The sequence below is a fragment of the Rana temporaria genome, chromosome 1 (assembly GCF_905171775.1).
Source record: "Rana temporaria chromosome 1, aRanTem1.1, whole genome shotgun sequence".
In the NCBI taxonomy this organism is placed as follows: domain Eukaryota; kingdom Metazoa; phylum Chordata; class Amphibia; order Anura; family Ranidae; genus Rana; species Rana temporaria.
The window spans coordinates 27,419,044-27,431,062 of NC_053489.1; the positions used below are offsets into that span (position 1 = coordinate 27,419,044).

Consider the following 12,019-nt stretch of genomic DNA (forward strand, 5'->3'; position numbering starts at 1 on the left):
GGAACAGAATAGAAAAGAGTAGACTAGAATATAAAATAAAATAATAGAATAAAAGAGTATGGAAAATAAGGGAATATAATAGAAAATAAGAGAATAGAATAGAAAATAAAATATGTAACAAAAGGGAGCAAAACTTTTTTTTTTTTTGCGATTTGCACACGTCTAGCGGTCATTTTATTGTAAAGATTAGGGGGAATGTTTTTTTTTTTTTAGATGGAGAGGGATCGTCTCCTGCTGACTTGGCACCATCCACAGGTGTGCAGTACCGCTTTTGTCCTGAGGTGGGGGGGGGGCAAATTTTGCCGAAGCAAGCACGATATGCAAGTACTTTGGATTACGAACATTCTCTCCTGGAACAGGTTATGCTCGTAATCCAAGGTTCAGCTGTTGATAAGACCAAAATGAGGGGCAATTAACCACTTAAGGACCGCCGCACGACTATATACGTCGGCAGAATGACACGGCTGGGCACAATCACGTACCTGTACGTCCTCTTTATGTGCCCAGCCGTGGGTCGCGAGCGCGCCTGTGACCCGGTCCTAAGCTCCTTGACAGCGGCCGCGGGATCCGATCGCAGCCGGAGTCCCACGATCGGTCACCGGAGCTGAAGAACGGGGAGAGGTGATTGTAAACACACCTTCCCCGTTCTTCTCTGTGTCAGTATCACTGATCGTCTGTTCCCTGACATAGGGAACGACGATCAGTGACGTCACACGTCCAGCCCCGCCCCCCCTACAGTAAGAAACACACACGAGGTCACACTTAACCCCTACAGCGCCCCCCTAGTGGTTAACCCCTTCACTGCCATTGTCGTTTTCACAGTAATCGGTGCATTTTTATAGCGCTAATCGCTGTGAAAATGACAATGGTCCCAAAAATGTGTCAAAAGTGTCCGATGTGTCCGCCATAATGTCACAGTCGCGAAAAAAAAAAAACGCTGATCGTCGCCATTAGTAGTAAAAAAATAAATATTAATAAAAAATGCAATAAAACTATCCCCTATTTTGTAAATGCTATGGGCCAGATCCACATACAATTGCACTTGCGCCGCGTATCAGAGATGCGCTACGCCGCCGTACCTTACCTGGCAGAATTTCGAATCCTCAACGATTTTGCGCCGTAAGTTACGGCGGCGTAGTGTATTTCTGGCGGCGGAATTCAAATCGGCGATTAGGGGGCGTGATTCATTTAAATGAAGCGCGTCCCCGCGCCGAATGAACTGCGCATGCGTCGTCCCGAAATTTCCCGCCGTGCATTGCGCTAAATGACGTTGCTAGGACGTCATTTTTTTTACTTAGACGTGAGTTACGTCCATCCCGATTCACGGCCAACTTACGCAAAAAAAAAATTTACATTTTGACGCGGGAACGACAGACATACTTAACATGGCAAGTCTATCTATACGCCGCAAAACAGCAGCTTTAACTATACGCCGGAAAAAGCCGACTACAGACGACGTTAGAATATGCGACGGCCGCGCGTACGTTCGTGGATCGTCATAAATCGCTAATTTGCATACCCGACGCCGAAAACGACGCAAACTCCAGCGGGCGCCGAAGTATTGCATCTAAGATCCGAAGGCGTACGCCTGTCGGATCGAACCCAGATGCCGTCGTATCTTGGTTTGAGGATTCAAACTAAAGATACGACGCGGGTAATTTGAAAGTACGCCGGCGTATCAGTAGATACGCCGGCGTACTTGCTCTGTGGATCTGCCCCGATATATTTTGCGCAAACCAATCGATAAACGCTTATTGCGATTTTGTAGAAGAATACGTATCGGCCAAAACTGAGGAAAAAAATGGATTTTATATGTTTTTTGGGGGATATTTATTAGAGCAAAAAGTAAAAAATATTGAATTTTTTTTCAAAAGTGTCGCTCTATTTTTGTTTATAGCGCAAAAAAATTAAAAAAACGCAGGGGTGATCAAATACCACCAAAAGAAAGCTCTATTTGTGGGGAAAAAATGACGTTGATTTTGTTTGGGAGCCACGTCGCACGACCGCGCAATTGTCTGTTAAAGCGACGCAGTGCCGAATTGTAAAAACCCCTTGGGTCATTTAGCAGCATATTGGTCCGGTCCTTAAGTGGTTAAGGAGGAAAGAGGGACAGAGGGACATTGCAACAAATTAGGGACAGTCCCTCGAAATCAATGACAGTTGGGAGCTCTGCTATTTGCCTTTAGTAAATCAACCCCGTTGACTTTCATGAGCCCCCGTCTCTGAAAAACGTTAAAAAAAACACTAAACGGAGTGAACATGGAAGAAAAGGGGAGGGGTCTAGTTTGGACTGAACTAGCAATAAACAGGAGGGGAAGACAGAGGAAGAAACCAACATCACATTAGTAAACACGTTGTAGTGGCCAGAAACCACCACTAGATGGCAGCATACTGCAGAAAAAAAAATGATAACCTAATGAAGGACAATATAGGAAAATACATGAAAATGGGGCGGAACAGGTGCTCTATAAATACCTGTAATAAATAAATAAGAAGCCCTCAACCTCAATCATAGTAAAGCCTCCTTATACAAATACATAGGCCCAGATTCTCAAAGGACTTACGACGGCGCAGCGCCATGTGCGCCGTCGTAAGTCCTAATCCGACCCGTCGTATCTATGCGCCTGATTCTTAGAATCAGTTACGCATAGATATCCATTAGATCCGACAGGCGTAAGTCTCTTACGCCGTCGGATCGTAACTGCAATTTATTTTTTTTTTCCCCTCTAGGTGGCGCTTCCGTCGAATTTTCGCGTCGAGTATGCAAATTAGCTAGATACGCGAATTCCCGAACGTACGCGTGGCCGACGCAGTTACAACGTTTACGTTAGGCTTTTCCCCGGCGTAATGTTGCCCCTGCTATATGGTGGCCTAAGTGCGGCGCAACAATGTTAAGTACGGCCGTCGTTCCCGCGTCGAAATTTTAAAAAGTTACGTAGTTTGCGTAAGTCGTCCGTGAATGGGGCTGGACGTCATTTACGTTCACGTCGAAACCAATGACGTCTTTGCGACGTCATTTGGAGCAATGCGCACCGGGATATTTTACGGACGGCGCATGCGTAGTTCGTTCGGCGCAGGGACGCGCTTCATTTAAATGATACACCTGCCGAATTTGAATTACGCCGGGTGATTTACGCTACGCCGCCGCAACTTTACAGGCAAGTGCTTTGGCCCGGATTCAGGTAGATTTACGCATTTTTTATGGAGGCGCAGGGCAACGTTTTTGCCCTGCGCCCCCGCAAATTTACTGCGCTGCCCTTGATTCACGGAGCAGTAGCTCCGTAAATTGCGTGGGCGTGACGGCAAAATGCCCGGCGTAAGCGCGCGCAATTTAAATGATCCCGTAGGGGGCGGGAATCATTTAAATTAGGCGCGTTCCCGCGCCGATCGTAGAGCGCATGCTCCGTCGAGAAACTTTCCCGACGTGCATTGCGGCAAATGACGTCGCAAGGACGTCATTTGCTTCAAAGTGAACGTGAATGGCGTCCAGCGCCATTCACGAATCACTTACACAAACTACGTAAATTTGAAATTTCGCGACGCGGGAACGACGGGTATACGTAACATTGGCTGCCCCTGCTAATAGCAGGGGCAGCCTTACGCGAAAACCGCCGTACGGAAACGACGTAAACTGCGTACGCAGGGCTCGCGTAACGTTGTGAATCGGCGTTAGTATGCAATTTGCATACTATAAGCTGAGCACAACGGAACTCCACCTAGCGGCCATCGCAAGAATGCAGCCTAAGATATGCGGGCATAAGAGCCTTATGCCGCGCATATCTCAGGCTGCAGTCGGCGTAACGAGGTTCCTGAATCAGGAGCATTCGTAACGCCGGGGCAAGTAAGCAATTGCGCTGTGTAACTATGGTTACACAGGCGCAATTGCTTCTTGAATCCGGGCCTTTGTGAATAAAGCACTTGCCTGAAAAAATTTGCGGCGGCGTAACGTAAACCTGATACGTTACGCCCGCCCAAAATGACGCGCTCCTACGAGAATCTGGCCCCTTATTCATATTTCTATGTAATTTTATGCATCCGTAGGTAATAATTCATAACTGGATCCCACGTTATGGCCGACCAAGACGAAAAACGTCCCCACCGGCGCCAATTAATTTTTATTTTTTTACATGGCACGGCCATGAAAGAATCACCATAATATTTACCCAGGAAAAAAAGGGCAGAGGCAATTGTAACATATTGACGCAATTCTTCACGCGTTCCCCTGATGCCATTAGGCGCGGGGGGCGGGGGGGGAACGATGGTGATTTAATATACAGGCTTGGTTTAATAACAAATAAACACTTATGGCTGGAATGATATATGGAAATTGGTGAAATTGAATATCTATATATAGAGCGCGCCGCGGTCGGGTCTTCAATGCAGAACGATAAGCAGACGTCAAGTAATTGAAAAGTTATTGGATCAGCGACTACACGTGTCATCCGCGCCGAGAGGAGCTGAAATATTATTTAACGCGAAGTAGAGAAATAAATGTCGCCGTGTTCCAAGGTTGATTTTTTATTTTATTTTTTTGTAGTTCTTGTTTAACCACTTATGGGCAGATATACTGCGGCAGGACGGCCGCCCTGCGCGAAGTCGCGTACCTGTACGTGATTTTGTTGCGCGGGGTCTGGGGCGAGCGCCGCCGCCGAACCCGCTCCCACCAGGTACGGCGTATGCGATGTTCCCCCGGGGACCCGACGATCATTCTGAGGAGAGGCAGGACGGTGGTCTGCCTATGTAAACAAGGCAGACTGACGTTCTACCAGAGGGGAAGAGAAAGATCTTGGCCCGGATTCACATACATTGGCGCATATTTATGCGTAGCTTATCTTTTTTAGGCTTCTCCGGCGAGCACAGTGGCCCAGATTCAGGTACATTTGCGCTTTATTTGCGGAGGCACAGGGCAACGATTTTGCCCTGCGCCCCCGCAAATATTTTGCGCTGCCCTCGATTCACGGAGCAGTAGCTCCGTAAATTGCGAGGGCGCGCCCGCGCAATGTAAATGATCCCGCCGGGGGCGGGAATCATTTAAATTAGGCGCGCTCCCGCGCCGAGCGTAGAGCGCGTGCTCCGTCGGGAAACTTTCCCGACGTGCATTGCGGCAAATGACGTCGCAAGGACGTCATTTGCTTCAAAGTGAACGTGAATGGCGTCCAGCGCCATTCACGATTCACTTACGCAAACGACGTAGATTTTAAATATCGTGACGCTGGGGACGTGGGTATCCTATAGCATTGGCTGCGCCTGCTATTAGGATGTGTAACCTTACGCGAAACCCGACGTACGCAAACTACGTAATTTGCGTACGCAGGGCTCGCGCAACGTTGTGAATCGGTGTTAGTATGCAATTTGCGTACTATACACAGATCACAATGGGAGCGCCCCCTAGCGGCCAACGCAAGAATGCAGCCTAAAATCTGCGTGGCATAAGAGCCTTATGCCACGCAGATTTTAGGCTGCAGTCGGCGTAGCGATGTTCCTGAATCAGGAGCATTCGCTACGCCGGAGCAAGTAAGCAATTGCGCTGTGTAACCTATGGTTACACAGGCGCAATTGCTTCTTGAATCTGGCCCAGTATTCACAAAGCACTCGCCCCCAAATCTACGCTGGGTTTCCTCGGCGTAAGCCAGCGTAGGTGGAAGTGGGCGTGAGCCATGCTAATGAGGCGTGACCCCCATGTAAATGATGTACCGAGCGTCATAAAGATACGAATAACGTACGGCGCATGCGCCGTCCCGTGGACGCAACCCAGTGCGCATGCGCAGAATCACGTCGAAACTACTCCCTAAGATACGTCGAATCACTGCCTACGACGTGAGCGTAACCTACGCCCAGCCCTATTCACGTAAAATACGACGGCTGTGTTCCCTGGTCCATACCTTTGCATGAGTTGCGCCTCATAGATGGGGAATAACTTTACGCCGGACGTAAGTCTTACGCAAACCGCGTATATGATGCGCCGGGCGCAACTACGTTTGTGAATCGGCGTATCTCCCTCATTTGCATATGTGCATTGAAAATCTATGGGAGCGGCAAATGCGCCCTGCGTAAGTATGCGCCCACGATACGACGGCGTAGGCAAGTTACGTCGGTCGTAGGAAGCCTATTTTCAGGCGTATCTAGTTTTGTGGGCACGGCGCATAGATACGACGGCGCACATTGACACTTATGCGGCGTATCTCGAGATACGCCGCGTAAGTGTTACGTGAATCCAGGCCCCTGTGTTCCTGCTAAGCAGAAACACGGATCTCTGTTTTCCTTTAGTTAAAGCACACACCCCCACGGTTATAAAGCCCTCCCTAGGGACACTTTGATTGCCCCCAGATGTTAACCCCTTGCCTGCCAGTGTAATTTGTACAGTGACAGTGCAGGGGTCAGCTGATCAACAGCGGGGGAGCTGAAGCGGGGGGGCGCAGGTGGCGCAATTACGGGAGAAACACCTCTAAGCTGGCAAATAGGGAGTAGATGGTAACCCTGGATGGCCACTTGGTCATATTAGGTCACCATATTGGGTGTACGTGATTTCGTGCACGGGGTCTGGGGCGACCCGCTCCCACTGTGATTGGACACACTGGAGAACGCCCATGGAAGTCCTCCCAGCAATGTAAGTATTTTCCTATATACTGCAGTTGGTTAGATGGTAACCCTGGATGGCCATTTGGTCATTTTAGCTCACCATATTAGGTGTAGGTGATTTTGTGCACGGGGTCTGGGGGTTGCGCGCACGTGCCGCCGGCGACCTACTTCCACTGTGGTTGGACACACTGAAGAACATCCATGGACGCCCTCCTGGCAATGTAAGTATTTTCCTATATACTGAAGTTAGTATGATGGTGACCCTGGATGGCCACTTGGTCATATTAGGTCACCATATTAGGTGTACGTGATTACGTGCACGGGGTCTGGGGGCGACCCGCTCCCACTGTGATTGGACACACTGGAGAACGCCCATGGAAGTCCTCCCGGCAATGTAAGTATTTTCCTATATGCTGCAGTTGGTTAGATGGTAACCCTGGATGGCCACTTGGTCATTTTAGCTCACCATATTAGGTGTACGTGATTTTGTGCACGGGGTCTGGGGCTCGCGCGCACGCGCCACCGGCGACCTGCTTCCACTGTGGTTAGACACACTGGAGACCATCCATGGATGCCCTCCTGGCAATGTAAGTCTTTGCCTATACACTGACCTTAGTTAGATGGTGACCCTGGATGGCCATTTGGTCATATTAGCTCACCATATTAGGTGTACGTGATTTCGTGCACGGGGTCTGGGGCTTGCGCGCACGCGCCGCCAGTGACCAGCTTCCACTGTGATTGGACACACTGGAGAATGTCCATAGAAGCCCTCCCGGCAATGTAAGTCTTTTCCTATATACTGCAGGTAGTTAGCGCCCTCTGCTGTTTACTTTATAAGGTTAAAGTCTACGGCAGGAGCTGATCTTTGACTGAGTCGCCTCTGAGCCGGCAAATAGGGAGTAGATGGTGACCCTGGATGGCCATTTGGTCATATTAGGTCACCATATTAGGTGTACGTGATTTCGTGCACGGGGTCTGGGGCTCGCCGCCCCCTATTCATGTGCCCGGCCCCTTGTCGGGCGCTGGCCATTTGAATTACAGCGGCGGGTGTGTTTTTAAAGTGCCTGATTAGAGCCTGTGGGCTTTAATAGGCTTCCAAAATGGTAAGCAGGGGGCGCGCTGCTGTGCGTTTGCTGCTTACGCAGTGCTGTGTTAAGGAAGTGAATACATTGCTTCCTTAACACAGACCCGCCAATCAGGTGCACCGGGTCTGGTTACCTGTCACCTGAAGCGACAGGCGCTGTGATTGCCTATCAGGCGTCCAATCACAGCGTCACTGTGTCATAGCAGAAGACGGAAGAGGATGGGAGAAGGGAGAAGACATCGAGGACACAGAGGGCGGGGGAACACTGTCGGCATTTGATGGGGCAAATCTGGAAGCACACTGGCGCCATTTGATGGGGCAAATCTGGCAGCACACTGGCAGCATTTGATGGGGCAAATATGGCAGCACACTGGCGGCATTTGATGGGGCAAATCTGGCAGCACACTGGCGCCATTTGATGGGGCAAATCTGGAAGCACACTGGCGCCATTTGATGGGGCAAATCTGGCAGCACACTGGTGGCAATTGATGGGGCAAATCTGGCAGCACACTGGCGCCATTTGATGGGGCAAATCTGGCAGCACACTGGTGGCAATTGATGGGGCAAATCTGGCAGCACACTGGCGCCATTTGATGGGGCAAATCTGGAAGCACACTGGCGCCATTTGATGGGGCAAATCTGGCAGCACACTGGTGGCAATTGATGGGGCAAATCTGGCAGCACACTGGCGCCATTTGATGGGGCAAATATGGCAGCACACTGGCGGCATTTGATGGGGTAAATATGGCAGCACACTGGCGGCATTTGATGGGGCAAATCTGGCAGCACACTGGCGCCATTTGATGGGGCAAATCTGGCAGCACACTGGCGCCATTTGATGGGGCAAATCTGGAAGCACACTGGCGCCATTTGATGGGGCAAATCTGGCAGCACACTGGCGCCATTTGATGGGGCAAATATGGCAGCACACTGGCGGCATTTGATGGGGCAAATCTGGCAGCACACTGGCGCCATTTGATGGGGCAAATCTGGAAGCACACTGGCGCCATTTGATGGGGCAAATCTGGCAGCACACTGGTGGCAATTGATGGGGCAAATCTGGCAGCACACTGGCGCCATTTGATGGGGCAAATCTGGCAGCACACTGGTGGCAATTGATGGGGCAAATCTGGCAGCACACTGGCGCCATTTGATGGGGCAAATCTGGAAGCACACTGGCGCCATTTGATGGGGCAAATCTGGCAGCACACTGGTGGCAATTGATGGGGCAAATCTGGCAGCACACTGGCGCCATTTGATGGGGCAAATATGGCAGCACACTGGCGGCATTTGATGGGGTAAATATGGCAGCACACTGGCGGCATTTGATGGGGCAAATCTGGCAGCACACTGGTGGCAATTGATGGGGCAAATCTGGCACCACACTGGCGCCATTTGATGGGGCAAATATGGCAGCACACTGGCGGCATTTGATGGGTCAAATCTGGAAGCACACTGGCGCCCTTTGATGGGGCAAATCTGGCAGCACACTGGCAGCACACTAGCGACAATTGATGGGCACACTGGCAGTATTTGATGGGGCAAACTGACAGCAATTGATGGGCACACTGGTCTGGTTATTTGTCACCTGATTGGCTGAAGCGACAGGCACTGTGATTGGACGCCTATAAGGCATCCAATCACAGCGTCAGTGTGTCATAGCAGAAGACGGAAGAGGACGGGAGAAGGGAGTAGACATCGAGGACTCGGAGGACAGTGTTGACCCGAGCCAGGTAAAAGCTGGGCGGGGGCACACTGGGGGCATTTGATGGGGAAAACTGGCAGCAAACTGGTGGCAATTGATGGGGCAAACTGGCAGCACACTGGCGGCAATTGATTGGCACACTGGTGGCAATTGATGGGCACACTGGCGGCAATTGATGGGGCACACTGGCAGCACACTGGTGGCATTTGATGGGGCAAACTGGCAGCACACTGGCGGCAATTGATGGGGCAAACTGGCAGCACACTGGCAGCAATTGATGGGGCAAACTGGCAGCACACTGGCGGCAATTGATTGGCACACTGGTGGCAATTGATGGGCACACTGGCGGCAATTGATGGGGCAAACTGGCAGCACACTGGCAGCAATTGATGGGGCACACTGGCAGCACACTGGTGGCATTTAATGGGGCAAACTGCCAGCACACTGGAGGCAATTGATGGGGCAATTTGGCAGCACACTGGCGGCAATTGATGGGCACACTGGTGGCAATTGATGGGCACACTGGCAGCACACTGGTGGCAATTAATGGGGCACTCTGGCAGCACACTGGTGGCATTTGATGGGGCAAACTGGCAGCACACTGGCGGCAATTGATGGGGCAAGCTGGCAGCACACTGGCGGCAATTGATGGGCACACTGGTGGCAATTGATGGGCACACTGGCGGCAATTGATGGGGCACACTGGCAGCACACTGGTGGCATTTAATGGGGCAAACTGGCAGCACACTGGCGGCAATTGATGGGGCAAATTGGCAGCAAACTGGCAGCAATTGATGGGGCAAACTGGCAGCACACTGGCGGCAATTGATGGGGCAAACTGGCAGCACACTGGTGGCATTTGATGGGGCAAACTGGCAGCAATTGATGGGGCAAACTGGCAGCACACTGGCGGCATTTGATGGGGCAAACTGGCAGTACACTGGCAGCAATTTATGGGCACACTGGCAGCATTTGATGGGCACACTAGCGGCAATTGATGGGCACACACTGGCAGCAATTGATGGGGCAACACTGGCAACAATTGATGGTTACAGTAGCTGCCTTTGATGGCACAATAGCTGCGTTTGATGGCACAATAGCTGCGTTTGATGGCACGGTAGCTGCGTTTGATGGCACAATAGCTGCGTTTGATGGCACAATAGCTGCGTTTGATGGCACAATAGCTGCGTTTGATGGCACAATAGCTGCGTTTGATGGCACAATAGCTGCGTTTGATGGCACGGTAGCTGCGTTTGATGGCACGGTAGCTGCGTTTGATGGGTTTTTTTTTTTTCAGTTTGTTTGCACCCCCCCAAAAAAATTTGAGCACCAGCCGCCACTGCTTGGCAGACCTTTGGTTTTCGATGTGCCTGGAATGTATTGAACTGATTTCATCCGAAAGTTCTGCTGGGCTTTAACCTCAAGCCGGCTGTGTTGACCAAAGAGAACCCAACTTGCACTTAACAGGACAAATGCCAAGCATTAGACTTAATAGCCAGCGGAGTAGAGGTTCTAATTTCCATACACTGAATAATACAAATTTCCTTAATTTCTCCAAGGAACGCAGAACACCGGTGCTAAAGAGCATCGATCGAGCAAGAGGAGAAATAAAAAAACAAAACAAGAGAGCGCAGAGGAGTCCCTGACCGACTCAGGCCGGCTTCAAGGACGAGATGTAGGTCAACCTAGCCCCCGATTCTGCCAGACGTAATATATTCCTTTGTGACATTCACTTTAACAAGCTCTAGATTTTTCCGCCCAGGACGAGAGATGTTTCTAGGAACGAACATGTACGGACGCATTTACATGGAATTTCTTTTTTATACAACGTCTCTGTTTATAGGTCAAATAAATGTGTACACGGGGGGCCGGCGCCATCTCTGCATTGTTATATGTGACTTTCAGAGCTCAGAGCTTTGGCAAGGTCAACGTGCCGGCAATAAAAACGGCAAAGTGAGACACAGCTTAGCTTCTTCAATCCAATTTAAAGTCTTCCTCAAAAAGGAACTTAATCGAAATCCGCCATCATATAATTTCATGCAACAAGCTTGTGACGAGCCTTTTTACGAAATTTATGTAGATTAAAATTCATGGGTGCCATAGCGCGCGCTCCGTATTATTAAGATTGATTAGGAGAGCTGATGGCGTGATTAAAACAGCCCGGCGTTTACTGTTGTAATTAATTAGGCATTCACACACAACAATAACCAAAAGGATATGCTGATCAAAACGTGGAAGTGGTTGAGAGGTCCGAGATTTAATGCCGCCATTATAATGGCGTGCAAAAAAGCCAAAAGCTCTTCCGCGAGTCGTCTCAACGGGAGGATACGCCATCTCCATATAAACTGTCATGTCGTGATGGTCACCTTCACATCTAATGGCCTTGGTTTGTCTTTATGGAACCACCGTATGACACGCCTGTTTGGGGAAACTCAAACTTTTTTCAAGGACCTATGCCGATCGGAATTTCCGATGGAAAAAGTCAGACGGAATTTTTTCATCGGATATTCCGACCGTGTGTGCGCCCCATCTGACTTTTTCCATCAGACTTAGAAAGAGAACGGGGCAGATTCACGTAGATGGGCGAATTTTTGGGCGGGCGTGACGTATTTGATTTACGTTACGCCGCCGCAAGTTTTTCAGGCAAGTGC

General features: G+C 50.1%; 1 protein-coding gene across 30 annotated transcripts in view; it reads right to left on the minus strand.

Moving 5' to 3' along the window:
• CELF4 (CUGBP Elav-like family member 4) overlaps window positions 1-12,019 on the minus strand; it is a 1,399,301-nt gene that overhangs the window by 104,431 nt on the left and 1,282,851 nt on the right. The window lies entirely within an intron of this gene.